This window comes from Xiphophorus hellerii, chromosome 20 (assembly GCF_003331165.1).
Source record: "Xiphophorus hellerii strain 12219 chromosome 20, Xiphophorus_hellerii-4.1, whole genome shotgun sequence".
Taxonomy (NCBI): Eukaryota; Metazoa; Chordata; class Actinopteri; order Cyprinodontiformes; family Poeciliidae; genus Xiphophorus; species Xiphophorus hellerii.
Window position 1 is genome coordinate 30,982,993 of NC_045691.1, and position 22,116 is coordinate 31,005,108.

General features: G+C 39.9%; 1 protein-coding gene across 36 annotated transcripts in view; it reads left to right on the forward strand.

The window, feature by feature from the left end:
• Positions 1–22,116, forward strand: part of nfasca (neurofascin homolog (chicken) a) — a 113,639-nt gene that overhangs the window by 33,958 nt on the left and 57,565 nt on the right. For 19 of the 36 annotated variants that reach the window (XR_004336985.1, XM_032548534.1, XM_032548545.1 and 16 more), the window contains exons 1-2: positions 5,355–5,731; positions 14,780–14,916. The gene's annotated coding sequence lies outside the window, so the exon portion shown is untranslated. Of the gene's footprint in view, positions 1–5,353; positions 5,732–14,779; positions 14,917–22,116 lie in introns of those variants that run through there. The other 17 variants (XR_004336984.1, XR_004336986.1, XR_004336987.1 and 14 more) reach the window with 5 other exon arrangements.

The window sequence follows — 22,116 nt, forward strand, 5'->3', positions numbered from 1 at the left end:
AGTACACTTTTCTGTTTTCTTGTCAGTTGAAGATTTCCAAAAACTGGAGTCCACCTGGCCAAGAGTTGATGCCGACAGCTTTTCTGTGTATGCGTGTGTGTTTGATTGTGTGCGCCGCTGTGTTCTTGAACGTCTTGAAGACGTCTTAAGGAAACAGCAAGGGGCTTAGGCCTTCCCATTGTTGTCAGCGCATCATTTCTAATGAGATGCGCTGCGTATTTGCATATCATGCCTGGCAGCAGTGACGGTGGAGAGGTATTGATTCTGGAGTTTGGTTGTAGACAGAAGGGAGCTGAAAATGTTGGTTGAGGTCAGTAGGTCAAGCCTAGATACACACCCATCCACCCTCAGGGTTTTACACACACACGCACAAGCCAACAGCTTCACAAACACATCGCTACTACTTTTGAAGTGTTTCGGTTCTTGCCAGTTCTAAAGATAGTTTGATGAAAACAGGTGTGTGTGTGTGTGTGTGTACGTGTCTGTGTTGAGGAGTCTGAGGCCCTGAAGGCCTGCAGTCCTTCCTCTAGCTTTCCTCTGGAGATGTTTTATTATTTTTTTTCAGACATTTTTGCTACGTAGTTTATTTTGTCTTGTTGGAGCTGGAAAATCTGCCTAGAAACTGTATACTGTATAATAGCTAAAATTCTACGTTTAAGTCCAAAATGATTCATAGGCCTGGTAGATCAAAATGTTAATTTTTTTTTATTGTTTATGCTAAGTTTTTTTCAGATTGGAAACTAAAATATCATCTCTCAAAAAAATAATAAAATAATAGAAGAAATATCAGTTTTGAAAGACATAACGCTTTTTTTATTTTTATTTTTTGCATTTTATATAAAAATGAGATTATGAAAAGGATCAATGAATACATTTTTATTTTTTTTGCATTAAACTGCTGAGCAGGTTTTTAATTTCTTCCACTGGTATTTTGATGATTTATCTTTAACGACGGTCTTTGGGGGTGGAAGACCTCTTTACCATCACCCTAATCTTCTCTTTTCTTCAGGCTTTCTCTCTCAGATTCGAGTTTTGATCAGTCACCCTAACACATTAAAAAAGCCAAGCCAGGCCATTTTTAACTACATAATACGTTAAAAACAACAAGCACCAATGAAGGTGCGTAACATAAATCCATCCATCCATCCATTTTCTGTTCACCCTCGTCCCTAACGGGGTTGGGAAGGGTGCTGGTGCCTATCTCCAGCGAACGTTTCAGGCGGGGTTCACCCTGGACAGGTCGCCAGTCTGTCACAAGGCAACACAGAGACAGACAGGACAAACAACCATGCACACACACTCACACCTAAGGACAATTTAGAGAGACCAATTAACCTAACTGTCATGTTTTTTTACTGTGGGAGGAAGCCGGAGAACCCGGACAGAACCCACCATGCACAGGGAGAACATGCAAACTCCATGCAGAAAGACCCCGGGCCGGGAATCGAACCCAGGACCTTCTTGCTGCAAGGCAACAGTGCTACCAACTGCGCTGCCGTGCACCATAAAAAAAACTTAAAAATGACCAAAGCATTGAAAAATAGAGCAGTATATTTATATATAACAAAATTTATATCCTTAACTGGGGAATTAAGAACAGGTTTTAAAACGGTTCAAATGGAGATAGAAGTAAGAATGTTTAAAGCTGTGAAAATAACATTTAAAATGATATCTAAACCAGATAAGCTGTGAGTGCAGTGAAGATTAAACTGCAGTGTTTTGCTTCTACCCTTTCAAGTTAAAAGCCTTGCGAAAGCATTTCATTTATAAGTGACTTTTGCACCAGAGTCACATCGATACAGTCTCGCTCACAGAAGCGCACGCATACATGTTGACACAGAGGCATCCCTGCTGATCTTTTTAAGTCATCTAGTCTGTTCTCCAGACATACTCCGCACAAACTCCCAGCAGCAGCTCAGGGTTTTATCCTCAGGATTGATTGTTCAGGTGAGCCGTGTCAGGGATCGGAGGGGCTGAGTGTCCGCGTTTTAGCAACGCTACTGTGTGGAATATACCCAAACTCAGAAAAATAAAACTGGGTCAGTTCATATTGACTTTGGCACATAAAAGCATTTTTGAATACTTTTGTTTTTGGTGAAGATTATATCTAAATATGGATTATTACAACAATAGAAGTGTAGCGACGTGTAAATCACCTTGGGTGGCTCCTGTCAGAGGTAGCCGATGCTAATCTACATGTAGCTCCCTCTAGGTTCACAGGCAGGAAATACAAATAGCAGAGGCTTAAGGATCGAACCCTGTGGTATACCACATGACAACGAAGAAGAGCATATATAACAAAAGAAAGAAATGTTCAATAAAACTAAAAAAAAGATGGCTTTGAATAATAATGAGTGAATAACTAGATGTAACAGAACATACAGCACATCAGTTCTGAATGTAACATTCTAACTTGAATGTCTGACTTGAGATGGATTTTAGAAGGAGAAAGCAGTGAGCAATCATGTTCTAATGATTTAATGTAGTGGACTCCTCTGGTGTGATGACCAAACAGCATGAAACTGAGACTTCTATCGGCTGCCATAAATGAAGATTAACTTTGAATGACTGGATTGATGGAAAAAAAACAAACAAAAAAACATCAAGGACTTAGATTGCTCACAGTTTTATTTAATTCAAGTTATTTCTATAGAGCCAGCTTACAATAAATGTCATCGCAAGGCACTTCATAAAACAAAGACATTTAATTTGTTTGTAGAAGCATGTTATCAAATTAATCCTTTACAATCTGGTCATAATTACAGATCCAAATTAATTTAGATTCATTCCACTTAGGCCAAAAAGTAAGCAGATGGTTTAAAAGAGTTTATTGGACTGTATTTGGTCTTATATAACTGTTTTCCCCATGGATCTTGAATGTGTTATTTTTTAAATTCCAGCCAAGCTCGTTGTTCTCTGGTTAGTTTTCTCCCAGCGATGCCACATCCATGAGAAAACTCAGATTTACTCCAGCTGAGGGACGCATCCTTTCCTTCACTGAATGCGTGGATAACTGTGTGTGTGTGTGTGGGTCGGTGGGTGTGTGTGTGTGTGTGTGTGCACCTTGCATGTGTGTGTGTGATTTCAGTGTATGTGCATGTGTTACATTGGCATTAATGCATGATCGGTCTTCTCGCATAAGAAAAATTCTGTTTATGCATGAATGATGTGCGTGTTTAAAGAAACCTTTTAGTAAAAAATGTTGTGCTGATGTGTAAAAACATATGCGTGAGAACAGAATGTGAATTTTTTTTTACACATAGTTTAGTTTGATCAAAAAGTTGCTTCATTAAAGTATGCCGTGAATGGACTCCCACTCATTCCCGGTGTAGTATTTGCGTAGTAATTTACGCACAGATTTTCTGTGGAACGTAACTCTAAAATACTTTTATCTACACACAGATTTATTTTTTTCCGTAAATCTCTTAAATCATTTCTTAAATATTTGAAAGGAAATGCAGCTTCTGAAGCTGAAAAACAGGCTGCTTGACACATCATGGGTAGTGCTGCCATTCATTTTCTCTATATGCTGATTGGCTGCATCTACAAGAGTGGAAAGAAGGAAGGCTGTGGTTGTTAGCTTCTGTGTTAGCCTGGTAAAAACCAGCCACTTGTGCCACGCTTTCTTTTGAACAGACAGTCTGGATCCTCGGCTATTAAGAAGTAAGGGTGCACCAATTTATTGGCAAGGCAGATTATCGGCACAGATTTCCTTAATTTGGGGAGATTAGAGATTGGGCAATACTTGCATGTGAAACCGATCTTATCCTCCGATCTTATCTACCTCAGCAAAGGCCTAAAAATCAACCGCTGTCCTCTTCTGCTGAGAGGTTTGACTGTTAGCCCCGCCCACCAGGTCATGTCTGCACGTTTGCTGCTAACAACAGCAATATAGCAACTTTCTTGCTATATTTAAAGATCGGTCGAAAAACTGCAATCAGTGTCTAACGTTTGACTTTAAATGGCTCAATATTTGGAAGGGTGGCCGACGTGGACTGAATGGATTCTGTTCACTGATTGGCGCAGTTGAAATTCAACCAGAGAAATCAAGCTCAATGGGAGAAATCCCAGGCAGATGAGAATTGTGCGGAATTGCACCGGAAGGCAATGACCAGGCTCCATCTGTGGTGCTACCAAGACAGTTTCTACTGTTTGTATTAATGCATATTAAGATATATTTGGTGTTTTAACTATTAAAACAGGCAGTTATACACATTTTAGAAGGGATCTCAAGTATTTCAGTTCTTCATAGATGGCTGTGGTCCCTCCCAAGCCTCCAGATCCATCTTCTACTTGAGGTCTGACCCCAAACCCAGCGGGAGGAGCCCAGCTTTTCTAGTTACTAGAGAAGCCAACCACCGACCAATCAGCTGGGGTCTACTCTGGAGCAGGGACGGACAGTGTGGACTTAAAATTTCATCACAGCATTTCGTGTTACTTTGTGCATCAATGATAAAAGTAACTATTAAACATGTTTTTTAGAAGTTCATGCCTTTACTTCAACTAACAAATCTTTCACCACATACGGCTGGAGCCCAACAAACACAACTTCTGTTCTAAATACAACTTATCACACACACACACACACGCGCGCACGCCCGCGCACGCCGGCACACGCACACGCACACACACTTCTTCCATACACCAGTTACATCCAGTGGAGCCGTTCTACCTCTAGGATGTAACTAATGATGTCATTCATCATTATTTACATTTTTTGTATAGAACAACAAATGTGACAATCTCACTCTCATTCAGTTTTCAGTGTTTCATCAGAGTTTGTCATTATCAAGTGAAAACGTAATTTTAATCAAATTTTTTAGCCCCCCTAATGACAACAACCAATAGGATAATTACCCAACCAGCTACGCAACCATTTTACAATCCTAACTAATGAGCCTGCTGGCATCTTTTGAACAGTTTCCATAAAAACTCACCTCTCTGACTGGTGGAGATTTACCAGAGGGCTGGGGTTGGTGGTGTAATGCCCACATTGTCCCCAATGTGCCAACTGTTATTTGCATGTGTGTGTATTCTGGAAAAGACCCCTAAATATACCATAGGACATGCTGATTTAAAAAATTTTTTTTTATTTTTTATGATTGCATCATAAAGTTTTAGTTTTACCTTTGTATGCATTTTGGCTGGAACCATTTGCCGTCACATCTTACTTTCATGAACATGTAGTGCATTTGTCTATATTTTGTAATGTAAATGCATGCGTGTGTGTGTGTGCGTGTGCGGGGGTGTGTGTGCATGTGTGATAGCAGTGGAGCGTGAGTCTGAGATGCGTTAATAATGTATGAGGGGGAGTGGTGACGAAGAGGAGGCGGTGACAGATGGAGAATCAGTGTGTGAGTGTGTGTCGGAGAGAGAGTAACGTTCTGACAGACAGTGAGAGCTCAGAGAAAGGAAAAGGGATAGAGTGAGTTGTGGGGGGCAAAGGAAAACAGATTAAATGCTATAAAAGAAGACTTTTTCCTTCTTTTATTTTTGGAGCGTCTGCTGCTGCTCTGTCTCCCAGCTCTGAATTCAGCTGACAGCACCTCAAGTCTTTGTGTTTGCTCTTTTTTTTCCTTCCTTAAGCTGAAGGATTGACACACCAGGACCTACAAAGCGGTGACCAAGCACCTCTACGTGAAAGCTGCACTGACAGAGGCTCTGAAACACGTGCAGACTGTGTGTGGTTCAGCAAAGCCCATGCAAGGATTATACCACTTCACTCTGTAAGGTAATTGAGTTTTCTCTGGAAAAACAAAAATCACAAAATAATCATAATTAACTCAGCTGTTTACATTATAAAATGCTGATATGCAGTTCTTTGTTCTTCGCTCTGCTGTTTGTAAAAACCACAGTCCGACTGGAATCAAACACAGACTGCACTCTATTCCCTCAGTTTCCATTTCTCACAACCTTTGTCCTCCTTTTCCACCACGGCTTCCATCTCATCACTGTTTACCTGCCTGAAGCTGGAGAGGTGACATGGGAAATCTCTGTTGCATCAAGCAGACTCTTTCCTGGATGGTGTTGCTGTACTGTGTGTCTTACTTTTGGAGGCTTTGTTTTGTGCTACCTTCTTATAAACAATAATTCCTGCTTTATCTAATGTTTGTCTTTGTTGTATTATGTCCTTACTTGGATTGCAGTTCTAGCTCAGGATGCGGAATAGAGAGGAAGCAAAACAAAAAGAAAAGAACTCCTGCTCACGCTGTGCCCGACACACACAGGTCATCAGTTATGATTGCTTTTGATTCTGCCTGACAATTTATGCTTTTTCTGGCTTTGTTCCCCAGTTCCAGTTTAAAAAAAAAAAATCTTATTAGCTTATCTTATTTTTAACCCACATATTGCAGGAAATCATCATTTTTAGTATCAGACTTTTTAAACACGTGCTCCTGAGTCAGATTATATCTGATGCTTGTTTGACTCTGAGCTGTCATATTGACTTTACGTCATTGTGTGAAAGACACACAGTTCTGCACATCAGACAGTCAGATGTAAACAGTGGATGAAACGAGCTTGGCGGATGTTCTTACCTGGAGACATGAACCACAAAAAATAAACAAACAAATAAATAAAAAAACGGTATTCAACAATTTCAATACTCAAGTTTACACTGAGGATAACACGGTTGTCTGTTTACTGCCTAACTATTGGTTGTAACTTGGTGTGTTACTTACTGTGGTTAGCTTGGTGGCTCTTGAAGTTACTATGCTGCATGTCATTGAACGTCCGGTCAGCAAACGGATGCATCCAGTTCAGATCTGCTTCGCCTGCATATTTTGATACTCCCCATCCTCTCAGCGGAGATGCCGGATGTGCAGCGCTGCTAAGGTGTGATAACTAGATGCTGCGCTAAGCCCGTTTGTTGGCCAGTTGGTTCAAACAACACAAAGTTGCCGTGTTTCAAACAGGCCTTTGTAGTTTCGAGGGTTGAGCATCATGTCAACACCACTGGGTGCTTTTTGTAAAACTACAACAGTCAGAACTTAACAGCAATAATTTATATTTATAAGGGGAAACAAAAATGGAGGTTCATGTTTGAAGGCATATTTTCTTCATGTTATTGATTTATTGATGAATGCCACAGTTTCAATCCAAATAGCTAATTAGTAAGCTAAATATCCAGTTTTTTAACAAAATATTTGACTCCAATCTAAATGTTTAGTTAGGTTAGCTTTAGCTAGCTTAATATTAAGTTAGCTCTGAACACGATAAATATTTTCTTTGTAAACTAAATATTTATCTTTCTAACTAAATATTTAGTTATTGAGTATTTAGTTTAGAGGTGAACATTTAGTTTGTAAGCTCTACATTTAGCTTGCTTGCTGAATACTTAGTTTGAAACTGACATTTATAAAAAAATATATATATACATGACTTTGAAAAATTAACTCCCATATCTTTTCCTCTTATGTGAGGCTAAAATACCCAAATTATTGCTGTTAATTTTTGCAAACAGCACCCCATAGGACACAGCTCAGCTCATTAGCTAATGTGATGCTCTGCTCTGTTCATTTTCGGATAAAACTGAATCATGTCTGAGCCCAGGTGTAAAGATTCATTCAGATCTTTCAGCGTGTTTAAAACAGGAATCAAAAGTCTCATTTCTCTCTATGATCGTGTGCTGTTGTTGTTGTTGTTGGTGGTGGTAGACGTCTTTTCTCTTTTCACTTCCTATGTTTATCACCGGCCTCTCAGCGTTCAGGCCTGACTGCTTTTCAGTGATCAGCTGTTTATCACTCTGAGAACTACATCTGTTCCCCCCACTGGGCTCCAGCAGGGAAACCTTGAGTGCTTTACTTTGACCTTTGACCTGTTTGAGGTCATTAAGAGACATCCTGTGTGACTCTTTCCTGATCAGACAGAATATTAATATATCTCAAACAATTTATGTAACTCCGCGTGTGTTTGAGGGGTCAGTTGGGCATTGGTGTGTGTGTGTGCGTGTGTGTGACATTTCCCCCTGGACAGCTGGACACATTTATCAGCTCTTATTAGCTCTCTCCCTTTACAGTGCCTGACAGAACATGTAAAGAATGAATAAAAAAACATATATGTATTAGTGTTCAGTTAAAAATGTTATTTGCTTTTCATACAAATGGCAACAGAAAGTTTACTTTCACACAAGCAATGATAAAATTAAGAATAAAAGACAGAACAGTTTAATTAAAGACATTGAATTGTATGACATGAAAACGCTAAATAAAACAAATAATTCTAAAAACCTTTTTATAAATAGCATAAAAACACATGAAAAATAATCCCTCTAAGATAACATCTACAATAATAAAGTGTAATCTAATCAAATGGATAGTGATAGTAATAATTCAAATATGAAATCAAATGGAAATAATAAAACCTAAATGAATAAAAAAGACTATGTATTAAAATCCAACTAAAACCCAGACTGAACCGAGAAGTTTCTCAAACGATCACCTCGGTCAGCAGCCGGCCTTCAGGAAGGCGTAATGAGAAAATGAAAATGACTACCAGAAGGCCCGAGGGGTCAGGTGGCCTGCGGGAGAGAAGCAAATCCGATGAATAGGGTGAACTAATAGCTTTAACAGTTTTAAAAACCAATAAGCGTTCCAGAAAAAACCATTCGAAAAGCCACAGCCGGCCCTGCAAAGACTCACGCTCCGCTGTGATGTCAGCTCGCTTCCTGGTCTGCGTCAGAATCCTTGCAGCTACATTTTAAAGACGTGTTCTTCTCAGGAAGACCGAAGGGCATGCAGCATTAAAGTAATTATTTCTGAGATTGTAACAGCATAAGCTAATGTCACTGGACTGAGAGAGAACAGGCCAACCTCTTGCAATGTTCTCTGGAAGACTAAATAAAGTCTTTTCTGTTTTTGATTCCTCACCAATGTTTGAAGATGCGTTTCTCTCTCTGGGGGTTTGTGCCAATAACTAGAACCTTAGTTTGTTCTGTATTTTGTAGTTCTGTAGTTTGTCCTGTATTTCAGGAAATGTAATTACCTGAAATACAGGTAATTTGTGCATTAGTGGCCTTTTGTCAGCAGTACAGAGAGGTGCGTCATCAGCATAGCTGGAAAACTAAATACTTTCGCTCCTTTTGGTCACCATGTGGAGGTTGCCTGAAATGTTTGAGACCTAAAATTGAACTTTTTTTGGTACTTTGGAGTTTAAGGTAAAAGATTTCAAGGACCAGTTTCCTAAATGTACAAAGACGTTTCTGTGAGAAATGAGCTGAAGCACTTAAACAGTTCAAGAGAGTGCAGTCTGTCTGAGTGCGTGTGGTATAATAGCTTAGTCAGCAGCACTATCAGTGGCTGCATGTTGTTCTTTTAACAATGACCCTGAAGTTGTGTCATGATCCATATCGGACCATTCAGGTCTTTTGTAGAGCTGATTCTGCACTGTGGTTCAATTTGAGGCCAGAAATGTTTGGTGTTCAAATGAGAGCTGAAGTTATTAGGAACCCTGTGCTTAAAAAGGCACGTTAGGAAGTGTGTGAGTGTGTGTATTCTGAGAGGCTTCATTCATCTGTGGGAGGATTATGGCATGAATGCACATGGTGTGTTTTGTGTCACTGGGTCAGGTGTACGCAGTAGTGTTGTGATGTAGACAGGTGTTTGCTAAGTGTTTCAACACAGTGGATATTCTGTGGAAATGGCAGAAAACTGAATACACACACACACACACACACACACCCACGCCAACATTCTCATTGCAAAATACAGTCCTTCTTTTGTTTGGGAGCATTGTGGAGAGGAGGTTAATGCACCCAGAAAACTGAAAGAGAGAGAGGGGGAAACGCTAATGGACAGTGACGACGCTTTCACAGCAAATATTTGATAGCAAGAGGTCTCAGACATGAGAGTCCCATCCCCCTTCCTCTGCCTCCATCCACCCCCTTTCTCCATGGCCAAAGGGAAAAGATCAGAACAAATTATCCATCTGTGATCAGCCCACAAATGAACTGCACTCAAATCGATGCCTCTGACGTTTGTCACGTTTTGATTGGTAGGACGGGAAACACGTTGAAGTCTTTCTTCGGGTAAATAATTTCGACAAATACAAAGTTGTAGTACTGTGGCATTTTAGGACAAAACGTAGCCCCTCTGTCATGCAGCTGTTTCAAATCCTCTGACGCAGTCTAATGGGTTTGATTTTGAACATGAAGGAGAGATCCTATCTTAGCCTAAAACCTCCAGACTCTTCTGATAATCACAAATCTTTACATTTATTCCCAAACTAAAGTTTATGGGAACCCTGGTATGGTGACAAAGCATTAATCACAGTCATAAACCTCAGCTTTGTTGATGCGCCGGCACTGTTAGAACAAGCGCTAGTGGAACACCTGATGTACCAGGTCTGCTTTCACATCATCTGTGTGAGGAACAGGCTTCTTTTCTCAAACCTCCATTCAGTTGTGGCAGATGGCTGCTAGTTCTGGTTCTGGTTCTGCTGGAGGTTTCCTCCTGTTAAAGGGGAGGTTTTCCTCTCCACTGTCGCTACATGCATATGCTTGGGATGAGGGACACAACAAAAGTGATCCCACGTGTTCGTCCAGGAGGAGTGAAAGCTGCATTTGGTAACTAGGATCGATTGAAATGTATGTACAGCCCTGGTTTAGGGTTAGTCATACTGGTAATGGTTATGGGTAGGGTCAGATTGATGGAAAGCCCCTGCAAAGATAGACGTGTGTGTGTAGGCGTGTGTGTGCGTGTGTCCAACCAGCAGAGGATTAGCCTCATCGGCAGAAAATTTAAACGACAGAAAGCATGCATGCAGCAGGAACCAAGCGTCAGTTATGAGGATCTTCTGGGGATATAATTAACAGTGAAGGTTTTGAATAATTTGATCCATATGGAGATTATCCCACTGATTATTGAGAAAGGTGTAAATAATTTCTGAAATGCCATCATTTAAACACAGTGGAAATAAAAGATCATTGATTTTTTTTCCCCCCCCAAAATTGATCCTCTGGTTTAGTTGGCTTTATTTAAAAAAATCAATACATTTATATCAACATTTAAATTAAAGGATGTCTGAATAACAGATGTTTGCATAGCCACAGTATTCACTTCCTAACTGCTGAGTGACTTTTTGCTAGTTTTCACTTAAGAAATAAGAAAATGTCTTTATAAAGTCTTCATAACCCTATGATCGTTAGCTACACCCACAGATTTGCTCTCACATTCAATTCAAGACAGGATTGAACCGCTCCAGAACATTTGTGTTACCTTCAGTTACAAGAAACATGTTGGTCAAATGAAAAGATTATACACTAAATCTGCCAGAGGTGTGAATATTTTAAGCATCAAACAACACTCTTTATTCATATTTTTTTAACACTTTCTTTTAAAATAAAACAAAGGATGTTGGCAGTGTCATAATGTTGATTTTGCTGCAAGTAGTGAAGCTAAATTAAGTTGGACAATTTAACATTCTGATATGTGGCGTTTGTTGTGCAGAAGTAGGTGTCATGATGTGTGGTGGTTATAGTGGATCCATAGGCGTCAGGTGAACTTTGAAGATTTAATAAAAATGATGAAAATGCAAACGTTCACTTTCAAAAACCACAGGGGAGCCAGAATAGAACAAAAAGTAAACCACAACAAAAAAATCCATTGAGGAGACACAGAGGGTACATGTGTTAAAGCGGGGAAGTAACAGGAGGAACCAGCGAGGAGTGACCGAGAAAGAGGTGCTTAAGTACTGGGAGGTTGAATGCTGAAACAATGGACCTGGGCTGATTAGCTAATGTGTTGCAGGTGTGAGGGGAGAGAGCAGAAGGTAGACTGAACAGAGAGAGAGAAAGAGAAAGAGAGGGGAGGAGAGAGAGAGTAAGTTAAAATAGCTAGCTACAAGAGATAAACATCATAAACTAGAATCACTAAGAAAGAACTGAGCTAAAGAAAAACAGCAACAAAACTGATCTAATCAAAATAAAAAACTAACACAAAACAATGAACATTAGAATCAAATCAAACCATAAGCCTAAGATCCTAACAGAAGGGCTGAGATCCTACTGTACATGATAAAAGACCAGCTCTACAAGCACATGCTTGTGGCTCTTCTCAGTATGTCATAATTTCCCCCTGACCCCAGTCTAAATGAGCTATTTAAGCGGTTACTTGCTCCAGCAGTTTCTTCCACTGAGTGACTGTTTCGGCTCCAGGCTCAGCTCGCCATTGGCTGTTGTGTCACTCACTCGTAAAAGGATTCCTTAAACTACTGACCAGCCCTGCCCCACGCTGCTGACTGCTGGGTCTCTGCTTATTTACATGTAAAGTCACCAAGAAATTGATAACCAAGTTAAATCATTTATTAATAATGTACCCAAAATATGTAATTCTTTCAAAGGAATTTTTTTTAACTATCTGACTTCATCTACATTTTTTAAACAGATTTAGGAATCGGCATCTAAATTTTAAACTTTAAAATTTGATCACATCCATTTTTATTATGACATCGGTGGATTGCCAGCAAAATCTTCCTGTTATTGTCAGTCATTGTTTCACTAATTTTACTCATTTCAGCACCTGTAGGCTGTTTGTGCAATGTGATTAAAAAGCAACACCAACATAATATTTTCTGTTTTATTTTATTATTGTCTTCTATGTCCATTTTTGTAACCTGCCAAGGGACTGCAGATAATCTGTTGCAGCGCATTGAATGGTGACATTTGTACATTGTCCCTTTCTAAAGAAAGTTTATTACTTATCTAGTTATTTACTGGTTTTCATTAACAAATGCACACAATGCCTTTTCCATCCAGAAATCTTCATGTGGCAACAGAGAAATATGTGATCAAACTCATAACCGTCAGATTCCAAGAGAACCTCTCTACCCACCGAGCCACAGTTTCTATCCACAGCTAAGTTCATTGGGAAAAAAAAAGTGAACAATGCAACTTTTTAAAGGTTCACCGTCTTCCTCAGAGGAAACTTGCTTTTCGAGGGAATGAAAAACTCAATATCTGACATTGATTTGAGGCCGTCTGAGATTTTGAGCGTAAAGGGAAGATGAGATAAGAGATGTGTCGTATCATTGTACATAATGAATGAACAGAGAGAGCGTTTTCCATTAACTGTGTCCCCATTGGTGAGCAGACATGTGTTAATGCACATAATGTTATTTTGAGAGAAGAAGGTAGAAAATGAAATTTGGTAATGGTGTAATTATGGCAGACAAATTGGGAATGACAAGCATGTGTTTGTGTGTGTGTGTGTCTCTTTAGGACAGCCCAGGAAATCACAGAATGGCTTTTATTGTTTTGGCCTCCAGGGAGACGATCCAGAGCTGCCAACTGAGGCCCAGTTGACATGCTTTTAGAACCCCACACAAGTAAACAAAGAGAAGAAGCTAAAACAAGACATTTCTGTAATATTGCGCTCATTTGCAAATAGGGCCCCCCTTTTAAAAAAGAGGATTAGGGCCACTGAAAAAATTCACAGAAAAAAAAAACGGAATCCTGAGATTAAAGTCAGAGTTTTTTTTTTTTGTCTTGTTTTCAGTGACCTTAAGCTCCTCCCTTTTCTTCTAATGTTAGTTTTGATAAATATCACAAATATCACAGCTCTGAGTTAAAGTCTACCTCTACCCTGACAGGTCTTGTCCCAGCTATTTTTTGCCCCCCCCAAAAATAAAAATGAACAAAGATTGTGAATTTTCTTATTACTAGCCATAGACAAAAATGTTTTCCAGCTTGCTCGCATGTTTTGTTTTGCTGGAAATCCCTCAAAAATTGTGCTGCCAAATGTCACGAGAGCACAAGAGAACAGTGTGAGTGTACCGATCAATATCTGACACACCTCGGGATGCTGAAACAGGACCGTCTGTTTTCTATGTTGAAACTGGTTTCAGTTTTGTGCCATAAATCCACGTTGAGCAAAGTGGCTGGCTAGTTGCTGCTATCCTGCAAATCGGTTTACAGTTACTTCATTCAGTTCTATTACAATAAGCACTATTATAATAAGCGACCAAGGATGATGATCCCTGTTAGCTCATTCCTGTTAGATCTGTCGTCATAAAGGACAGAGTTCAGAAGCGTGCTGTAAACGCTGCCTCCGCTCTGGGGAACATTGTTGGTTTTGAAAGCCTGTGTTGGTTACAAAAAATGTTCCTATAATAATAAAGTCTGCGAACAGAAAGATTTACAGAACACAAGTTTTTCTGCTGAAAATATATCTTATCAACCAAATTAATATTCAGAATGACAACAAATAAGAAGATACCAATCCGGGCCTCCAGTGGATAGCTGCCTGTTAGCTGCTCTGTCAGCTTAATCTTCATACGGTACACACACACCTGTTTCCATAACAGGTTATGTTGTGGAAACATAACCTGCTGATATGTTTCCAAACAGCAGTATTAAGAACAATCTATCTGTGGAAAAAAATCTTGTGGTAACCTGGCAATAGATTTCCTCGTAGCTCTTTAGACGCAGTTGAGCTGTTTCTCCTGCAGGCAGCTTTAAGCTAATTTATGGCTACTTCTGTTTCCCAGGCATGTATTTGACTAATCATTAGGTGATCTTCTGACACACCTAATAATTTTAAAGCAGCAATGTTAATGTATGTTCATGTGTATTTGCATCCTATAGAAGTTTTTTTCTTTTTAACCTGTGATTTTACTATAATGACTGATTGGAATTTCCTTGAATATAAAAAACAGTGAATATTTGCAATTACTTCATTCCAGTGCATTAGTGGATATAATCAGGCCCAAGAGTTTTCGTACTACATTACTACAGCATATTTCATAACCCCATTGTTGTGTATTTGTGTTGGATATTTTTCTGCAGTGAGATGCCACCGAGGTGCAAGAAGCAACAACAAGAATAGCAGAGAGCTTCTCCAAATGCTCAAGATACAGTTCTGAAGAGTTCCCACCTCCAAGTCACAACGGCAGGATTTAAAGCCCTGGGAATGAAAAGCTAAGGTAACTGGGTGCTTCCACAAACTTACGCTTTTGTGAGACACTTTGGTTGAGTCATTACAACATTACCCTGAAGGCGTAGCACCTGCCACATAAGCCTAAATAATACCAGCAAAGACAGGTTTTATCTCAGTCATCTTGAGTTTGACTCTTCAAGGTGTCTGTATGTTTGCCTTAAATACGTTAAATTTTGATGTGACAGGACTATTTAATCTCTTATATTTGATGTAGTTTAGTTTTTTCTTGTGGGAGATTGCTGTCAGGCAAAAGTTTGAATCACGCGCAGATATCTTCACTGTATTCTACGACTGGTTGAGGCTACCACTAACCACCGGCTTGCTAGTTCAAGCTAGTTTAAGTGATTTATTGCCGGTTGGCTGGCCGGCGCTCGTCTTCAACCACTGGCTCACTTCTGTTGCCATTCCATGAGATTCCACATTCATTCTGTGCTAAGAAGCTTGGCATTGTAGGGGTTAAGGTTGTAGAGAGACATATGCAGCCCAAAGCTGCTGTCAGTAGCCACGGAAATGTCACAGCTTTAATCTGCTGGAGTGGCTAACGCTCCCCAGCTTTAGCTTTAGCTCCTAGGTCTACTAGCACTGACCTAGGAGCAGCATTTGGTGAGACACAAACTCCGACCGGCAGAGGCTTAGTGGATTCTAAACATGGTGATCAAGCACCAGTCTGACTTTTTGATGAATTTTATTTCAACAAAGTTGTTACTAAGAAGGGAAATGCATCTAAGGAGGAGGAAGAGAGGAAAAGGAGTAGAACATGGAACCAAAAGAGAATAGAGAGCCACAGCAGCTGTGATGAATAGGAAAATAGATCAAAATTATGACTAATATCTAATACAAAAGTAAGAATGTGATAATATGTAATTATCTTGAGAGTTGCAGATTTTTTTTGCCCACACAGAAGTGAGATCTGGAGTTTTTGGCAAAAGGAAGTTAAATAAATAACTAAGTAAATAAGAATCTCACAAGTAATGGCATTTCTTCCTCAATAATTTTCCATGCTTACAAATATGTACATAACATTGGATTTTTTTTTCTGTATCCCTGTCATGAAACAGGTCTTAAATTTCATCCAAAGTGGTCTTAAAATATCTTAAATCTGAGTTGTTAAAGCCTGCAGAAACCCCTTGTCAATGTTTTTATTTTGTGATATTGGCACTAGAGATCACATGATAAAATTTGCTTGAACTGAACTTTTGTAAGAAATTTCTCAAATTTAAGAACAGGAGCTGGGTACCACTGGTTTCTTTTCTTTCATAGACCTCACTTCTTTGTCTCTACTTTTTGTACCATAAACTTCTCTAGTCTGAATGAAGGGCGCAGCTTGAAAATGTTTTTTTTTTTCCTGGTGTTTCAGCACAAAAGGGCCAATTTTATACCAGGTCTCTTTTGGATGCAAGGTTCATGTTTATTCATTCACCCTTTAAAATAAGTCACTTGGGAGCTTACATGGCATTCTGATTGAATTTCATACCCGTGTTTGACTTTACAATCAGGCGTTTTTTAAATCTGGAGTCTGAATGCGAAATAGAAACACGCGTTTCAAATAAACGAGAGGAGGTTGTCCGCCATAGAATTAATTCCTAAATCCTGTACATAATGCAAGCACATGCATGATCAAAAACACTTTATGCAGTTCTTGACCTGACTGAAGAGTGAGACACATCACATCTCACATGCCATGAATTTTGTATCGCTAATCCATATCTCTAGCCTCGTTCTGCTGCTATGCTTGGTCTCCCCCTTACCACCTTCTCCTCATCCTCATCTTCACCCCTTCTTACCCCTCCCTTCCTACGCCTTTGTTCCCTCGCCTACCTTCTTCATCCATCCTTTGCCTCGTGGGGCTGTTGCTAAGGAGCCCTGGCAACCACAGGGTTGTCTGGGCAAGAGGGAGAGGTGAAAAAAGACAGCTGCAAAAAGAAGAGGGATGAAGGTACGGGGGTGTGGATGGGGGGTGTGATAAGGATGAATGGTTGGAGGAGAAACACAAAGTGAAACCCAGATGTGCTATCGGGGCTCGTGGTACACTTTCGTTGTCAACAGTGGATGATGGAGGCCTGCAGGGTGGATGGGTGAGAGGAGAAAAAAAATGAGTGGCAGAGAAAACAAGGTTAAGGAAGCCGGGACCAAAGAGGATAAAATGAATTGCATAAAAGATGGAGCAGTGAAATAAATCTAGCAGAGAATAGAGAAAGACCAGTTAGCAAACAACAGGTTGTAGCTTTTTTTATGAACTGGTCTGGAATCGGAATCTCATTCTGTCCCGTGTCTTTAAGGATGCTTTACATGAGGTAATCGTGTGGTTAACACGTGTGTCTAGTTCCATCTCTATTTCCAACCTCTTGCTGACCTCCAGTTCATACTTTCATCAACACCACAGAACAAAGAGACCACCGATACTCTCCTACATTCTGGAGTCTGGCCCACGTAATGTTATCTTCTTAGGAAAGTACACCCTGTCTTCTTGTGCCTTTGATTCTAAAACCTGGAACCCAACTCGACCCCCCACCTTAACGTTCCTCAGACCCACAAGTTGGTTCCTAGTCAGACAACATTCTCAACACTCAACCGGAATACAAGTTAACCCACACCAGAGTTGTCCAATGGACCTACTGACCCATGTCTCCAATGGACCCATGTCTCCATCAACCTAACCAGCCATCTGTTTGAGGCTTCCTCCTGTCATGCAGCTCTGTCCCATATTCCACTTGTCTTGCCATGTGTCTTTTGTGACATCTCAAGATCCTCAGCCTCCCTTTCATGCTGGCTGCCTCTCTGCTACAAAGTAAGAAAAATAAACCTCTCTTTACTTGCCCATCTGAAGCCATTAAACACCATTAGACTCTCCTCTAATTCTCCTTTCCCCAGCCGCTGCATTGATCACCAGTCACATATTTGGGTCATAAAAGTAAATCAACAAAACATGACAACCTGACACCTATATCCCCATAACCCACCTGCCCAAAACCCTCAGCGTACTGTGGGCTGTTTGTTTTGTGCATGGAGACAGTGGTGCTGTTCAACTAAATCATGTCCACTGACACTGAAGGAGTTGCTCCTCCTCAGTACTCCATCACAAAAGTGTCTATTGAAAAATAATAAAACTGAGAGGTGAACAACAATCTCTATAAATCGTCCATTGACTGTGACTCTATTAACCTTGAGTTATAAAGGAGCAATAGACTTCTTCTATTGTTTGCAGACATAATAGTCAAACTCAGTCATTGCCTCCCACCCACACCGTGGAGAGATCGGGCAGCAAAATGGAGCAGACACTGCAATATCAGGCCAGTGAAACATTAATTATAAGATCAAGGCTAAGATGTTTGGCATAAGCTGCAGTGAAGGTTGTTTGGTGTACAGATCAGTATTCGTATGAGCAGTCAGTGCCTAGGAGAGGCAAAGAAGATCCTGGATAATTGTAAACATAGATGGTTCAGTATGTCGCACTCTGTAGACCGAATAGGCATATGAAAGAGAGTTCAATTGAGTCAATTGCATCCCAGCTCAAGATCTTTTAATAGGTTTATTCTGTCAATTGGTGTTGTTTTTATTTTTCTTAATTTGGAATGTGAAGTGGTCACACACTCGCTATGTTCCCATCCAACTGTCTTAAGACTTCCAAGGAAACTTTCAAAATGTCAGAAAAAAAGGAAAGGAAAATGCGAGTTAGGTGTTTTACTGACTTAAAGCGAATCAGCCAGGCTACATGAAGCATAATGTCACATGGGGGTAAAAAACAGGAAGTAGAAGTTAAAAACTAGCATGGACCACACATCTCAGAGTCCTTCTGCGAACGGGAGGTTTGGACTTTAGTGCATTAATTTTGTTTTTTTATTTTTTGGAAATGCTGAAAGCCACCTAATGCAAACGTGAACACGTTTATATGAAATTGAGGAAGTTATTTTGAATGTGGCTATTTCCATCAACCTTTTCCAATGAAATACTTCAAAATGTACATGAAAAAAAACATTGATGGAAACATGACTACTGATATGAGTTATCTTATCTTATCTTATCTTATCTTATCTTATCTTATCTTATCTTATCTTATCTTATCTTATCTTATCTTATCTTATCTTATCTTATCTTATCTTATCTTATCTTATCTTATCTTATCATCTATGGTGTCCCTGTGTTTCCGCTTAGTTTCTTTCTCCCTTCCTCAGCCCGTCAGCCTGCTTCCCGGCCCGGATGTTTTCCATCTCCTAATTTTCCTCGGCTGTCCCCTGTCCTCTTCCGATTAGCTTCTTCCTCAGTGCATATACAGTATTTTGGTTTTCATCATTCTCCCCTGACTGTTTTTGTTGCGATCTGTTTGTCTCTATTGTTCCCTGTGTTTTACCTCCATGTTCTCAATGTCACTTTCCTTTTGTTATTTTTTTTAAAAATTGAAGTCATACTTTCTGCACTTCAGTCTTCCTTAACTACCCAATATGACATGGAGGAGATTACATTAGGATGACTGAAACCTATTTCATGTAGATCACCCTCTCTCCTTAATAAAGTGCCATCCTGTAAAACCAGGACAGTAAAAGAGCGTCCCTCCTACCAGCCTGGTTACTGTATGTCTAGCCGAGTTCATCAGTTTTCCTCTGGTATATGCAGTGCAATCAGAGTGGAGTTTGAAGCGTGGCGTCTGTCAACTGTCGTTGATTTCTTCTACAAATATCCCCCAGTTTTTCTACAAAAAATCTGACTTTTAGGGGGAAATATGCCCCTGTAATCATCTGAAGTTGATTGACAAGTGGGGGGGCAGATGAACGGCTCCTTTATGTTCCTTAGATGATCTGTAGGATGATTTTTTTTTTCTATGTTTGTTTGTGTTTCCTGCTCTTTTTTTCCTGCTGTTTCTGGAAAATACGTCGACTGAAACGGTTCGCCTCTCAGCTGCATCTCCATGTTTCCCTCATGTTCCCTAATTTTCTGCTCACACTTGCTCTTGCTTTTGATCAAAACTAGGTCATTCTGCAACAGTGAGCTACGGCTCTTCCCAAGCATGACATCCAGATACACACATTTATCGCCTGGCAACCGTGCATTCACCCCGCACCCACTGGTTCTTCTTCTCTTCATGTCCTCCATCTGACTGTCTCTGGAGGTTGCGCGGGGTGCCGAGGGTTAGGCTGAAATACGACGCCACTTTGTTTTGTTCCTCTCCTGTGTAGTGGACATGGGAGTTGACATGGATCTTTTAGGGGAAAGTGGAGGTAATGACACACATGGGAGGTTAATTATTTATGGTATGTCTGTTAATGTAACGCAAAAATGGATTAGTAATACTTCCTGAAACGTTTAACCCACATTTTGTAGCATTAAGACTTTGTCTTGAATGCAATGATTTACATAGATGCTGATTTCTATAACTTAGAGTGAGTTTAAAATGCTGTCATAAGACCTTATTAAGGTAGAATCTCAAGATGGAAAGGTGCTTTATTATAGTGACTCTACAGAGCCAACTTTGTCCACATATTGAAGTGGCTGCTGTAGAAGGGCTTCATCCACATACTTGAATAAGATTAATCACAAGAATTTGTTTGACTTAAAAGCAAAGACTTTCAAATGTAGTGAAAACGAATTCAGTTATTAATGAGTGATGAAACATTTGGTCCTTTATGTCATATGCCAACTCGCATCACGCCACATACTGTAAACATCAGGGTTTTGTTCCACCAGTAAGAGCCTTTTTCATTGATCTATCCCCAGACCAGAATTGTGTCTCTTTGTGTTCCTCTATTTTTTTATGCTGTTCTGAAATAAAACTGTTTTCTTCGGTTCCTCATGGTTTGCTCAGTAACATTTACTCCTGTTCCTTTCTATTTTCACTGCCATTTGTCCTGATGTTTGGACGCCGTCTCTACTTCGTCTGCTGGTTTTCTTTTTAAAATCATCTCCAACCTTTTGAAGGATGATGTGTTCACACAATAAACACACACACATCTACCTTATACTCTACATTTTAGTGTGGAGTACTATGATGTGTTGTGGAAAGAAAAACACATGTCACACCTCGAAGGTAAATTTTGAAGGAAATATGTTCCTAGATAAGAACCAGCTGCTTGTTCTACGCTTTGCTTTGTCCATAGGATCTGGACTCTTGGCTACTGAGAAACGGTTGCTTTCTGGAGGCATGAACTGTGTTTATGTTTTAAATTTTACCCAACGTTTGTTTTTACATTTATGTGTGACATATACACTGCTCAAAAAAATAAAGGGAACACTTAAACAGGTGTTTAACACTTAAAGTGTTCCCTTTATTTTTTTGAGCAGTATATAATGCGCCAGATCGATGCTATGAAGCTTATGGGAAATTGCCTGCGCTGGAAGCAGCCACTCTCCTCTATAAAGAGAGAAGAGCCGAGGCGGCTGTTAATGTGAAATCAATGCTTGGGAAGGTGGCCGACACGGACTGGACGACTTCATTCACTTCCTCCACTGCCATTGTTCAAACTACAGAGAGACTAAAATTCTAAAACAGCACAGAAAATTGGCGTCATCCTTTACGACTTCTCCGTCTGTTTGCTGATTGGGCCAGTAGAATTCTACTCTTTCTTGTGTCGGGGTCCGGCCTCCCAGTCTGGCTTTTAATGAGCCTGGTTCTGCTGGCTCATTAAATGAGATTTTGTCTTGAGTTGTTTCTTTTGACGGTTGCCGCGTGCTTGCTCTGGATGAGGAATTGCACAGCAGATTTTTGATCCACCCTGAGACAGTGTGCCAGAATTTGATTTTTTTAATTTTTGAACAACGACAAAGAAATGTCAGTGCCCTTTATTGCATCTAGCAGGTCTAAATACTAGATGCAACTGTTGGTCAAGGTCCAATAGTAGAACTCCTGGCCTTGTAAGGTCGGAGTTACAGTGTGAAGTGATCCTGTGACTCTTTGTAGACACTTGAAAGACAGGAGTTATGACATCATTTAATTGCCTTATGGATCATTAATATATCTTTGAAATTGAACTGAATTGATGTTGCTTTGGAAATGCTCATTTTGCTGTGAATTTGACCAGACTGAAGCCGTCATTTGGCCTGTATGAATAAATTGGTGAACCGAACTGATTATTTATGCTGATGATAAGTACAAGATTAAAATGTAAAATGTGACAAAATTCTGAATTTTACTGACAAATATCTGAAACAAATTGTTGGCTTTAAGGTTTCAGGTTTCTGCAAAACTGGAAAATGG